Below are 3,475 nucleotides of genomic sequence, written 5' to 3' on the forward strand. Positions count from 1 at the left end.
TAAGTTGCTAGAGTGGCTCACAGAACTCAGGGAAATGCTTATGTTTACCAGTTTAATAAAAGATACCATAAGGGTTACAAGTCAAGAGCCAGGTGAAGAGAATAATAGGGCAAGGTCCCAGATAAAGAAGCCTCTATCCTCACGGAGCTTGGGGCCTGGCTCAGTGGCACATGGAGGCTTTCCCATTCCCCAAGCATAGAGGCTCTGCCTCCCACAGATAAGCAAGACCCCAGACAGCAGAGGGTGAAAAGCTCTTCCCTTGAGTTTTGTGAGGGCTTCAATGCATATTCATGACTGACCAAATTATTGGCCATTGGCTGATTCAGCCTCCAGCCCCTGCCCTCAGGTGGGGTCCAAAACTCTCATTAACATGATGAAACACCCATTTCACCTTTAAGACTCTGCAGTGTTTTCAGGAACTGTGGATGAAGACAAAATATACCTGGGGAATGTGTTTGGTTATATGAGTGACCAAATATGTATTCCTTATGACTCATTATATCACATCACCAAAAGGATAACAGATAAATAAGCTGTGGTATATTCTGACAAATGAATATTTTACAGGAATTAAGATGAAAGAATAAACAAGTATCAACATGGAAAAGTCTTTAAAAAATGTTAAATGAAAAAGCAAGTTACAACAGAATACATAAAACACAATACCATTTACATGGCATTTAAAATGCAAATTAATAGCACAGATGCTTTATTTTCATATTTAGTATAAGCATCAAAGTATACATGTTTAGTAAAAGTAGGCATGATTAACTAACAGTATACAATCTTATATACAGAAGTACACATGGCAATGACGAACACCACATTTCCTCTCGGGAAGGACAGGAGGAGATGGAGTCGAAGGAATCTTCAGCTGTACTATTGCTAAAAATGATCTGACAAATATGACAATACAGTAAGGTTTATTAAAAACTGGGAAGAAAGTGGATGTTCATTACATTACTCTAACTTTTCTTTATATTCAAAACAGTTCATAGCAAAAGGCAATTAATTAGTGTATAAGCCTGACCAAAACTCTTAGGAAATTAGCTCTAGTACCCTGAGACTGGCCCTTTCACTGAATATAAGATGTGAGAGAAGAAATACTCTTTCCCTGACATACCAGCAGAACTTTTAAACAGCTCTGAATACCGACTAATGGGTTTGGTAACTGCTCTTCCCTCCTGAGGCCATCAGCCAGTGGTCACCTGAGGCCTGGACGAGTGTACCCTGGGGGCAAGCTTGAGGTAGGGCCCTGGGCAGCCACAGTTAGCAGAAAAAAGCCAGCAAGCCTGCAAAAAACACTGACCTGATTGACTACATGCCGTTTCCCTTCTAGACTTTTCCTCCACTAGGTTTATTAAAGCTTGAGAATGTCTTAGATATTAAAAGATAAACATTTGGCTCATTGCAACCAAAAGCACAAAGCAAAACCAGCTGCTGCCAAGAGATTAAGTGCAATAAAATGGAATCAGACCTGAAGTTCCGGAACTAAAACCAATATTAAAGTATATCTTTTATCTGGAGGAATCAGTAACTCTCAGTGACAAGAGAGTTCACAACACTATACAAAATGAAATTAAAAAGGAAATAGATTAGACTCCAGGCCTCAAGCATCTTATTTCAATATAATGGATGTATCATTTATAGATCAGGTTTATGAGATTCTTCAGGTAAAAAAGAAAAATGCCAAGTTGTTGAGACAAATACAGAGGAAGCTAGAGCTCCTGTGTAGTAACAGAGTACAGCAGGCCTCTCCTACTTAATGCAACTTATGACTGAAGAGCCACGAGTGGCAGTCAAGGCCCGGGTGTGCTCCCCTCTGGCCCTGCATCATTGACCCCCACCCTCCACTCTACAAATCTCATTTCCCCAGGAGGCTGTCCCAAGAGACGGCAATCACTCCTGTGGGGCTCAGGGAGTGAATGTTGATGCATTACTTACCTGTTAAACAATCTGCTGTGTGACAGGTAGTACTATCACTCATCAGTTAGAGAGATGCATTTTAGCCACCACTTTTATGTCACAAGAATGCCAACTGCATCTCAGTATTAAAAAGTAAAGGTCAGCAAATTTTTTGACAAATGATCAAATAATCAATGTCTTTGGCTCGTGGGACATGTCGCCTATTCAACTCTGCTATTGTGGCAGAAACAGCCATAGACAATGTTTATACTAATGGGCATGGCTTTGTTTCAATAAAATAATATTTGCAAAAGCAAGGGAGTGAAAGAAGGGTCCTGGACTTGTCCTGCTGGCCATAGTTTGCCCATCCCTGATCTAAACAACCAAGCACATTTTGAAAGAGAACTATCTCATATGATTGTAAGTTAGTTTTGCTTTTTAAAGCCCAATTCAATTCTAGCTTTTATCAGCAAATACACATCAATTACTTATATATGACAGATGTTTCCCAAAATGAAAACTTTCTATTTCTGTGGGACGCACTGCTCTATTTCCTCCTAATAGAAACAGATTTGTAGCCTTTCAGAGATTAAGGATTCCTTTTAGAAGCTCATGAAAACTTTGATAATTGCCAAGAAAGATGCATATTATATGTAGTCCAATTTCAAAGACACCCTGAAATTTGCTGGAGGTGAGGGCACTACACCCAACAACTCCAGATTTCTGTCTATGTCTTTAGTTAGCTATCTACTGCTGCATAACAGCTATCCCAAAACTTGGCAGCTTAAAGTAACAAACATATAGTTTCTGTAGGAGAGAAACCTGGAAGCAATAGCGGGTGGCTCTGGTTCAGGGTTTCTTAAGAGGTTGTAGTAAAAATGTCGGCAGGGGCTACAGGCATCTGAAGGCTGGGCTGGGGCCCCAGCGTCCTCACGTTGGCAGCTGGATTCCTGCCCCGCCCACAGAACAAGTGATCCCAGACACAGGGCAAGAGGAACACACTCGGTCTTTTAGAACCTACTTTTAGAATTCACACTGTCATACCCTCTTTATTCCTTAGAAGTGAGTCGCTAAATCTAGCACCCCTACACAAAAAAAGGCAGGGGGAATTAAATTTCACCTCTAATGGAGGAATAAAGTATTTATGGGCATATTTTAAAACCATCACACATCTTCAAGTAATCCAATGAGATACCAAGAAGGTGCGATTATATTTAACCTGCCTGGAATACCTTGTTGTTCCTAGCACCATACTTATTAAGTAAATACCTGGAACTGATTCATTAATACATAAGTAGGCAGGGAAAAAAGAGTTTTTCATAATAATCCTGTGATTTTGGTAAAAAAATTTTTTTTGATTATCTACATAGACTAATCTTCACAAATGAATTAAGCTTTATTATAAGATGAAGAAAGGATGATGATTTCTGAGCTACCCACAACTTACAAGTAAATCTTTCCTCAAAATTTTGGTTAAGATCTTACTTATGTTAAAAAAGATGATTTATTTTGATAAGAAAGATTTATAATTTTGAAAATAAAAAAAGGACAAAGCAGAGCAATCCCTAAA

This window comes from Manis pentadactyla, chromosome 13 (genome assembly GCF_030020395.1).
Source record: "Manis pentadactyla isolate mManPen7 chromosome 13, mManPen7.hap1, whole genome shotgun sequence".
Lineage (NCBI taxonomy): Eukaryota > Metazoa > Chordata > Mammalia > Pholidota > Manidae > Manis > Manis pentadactyla.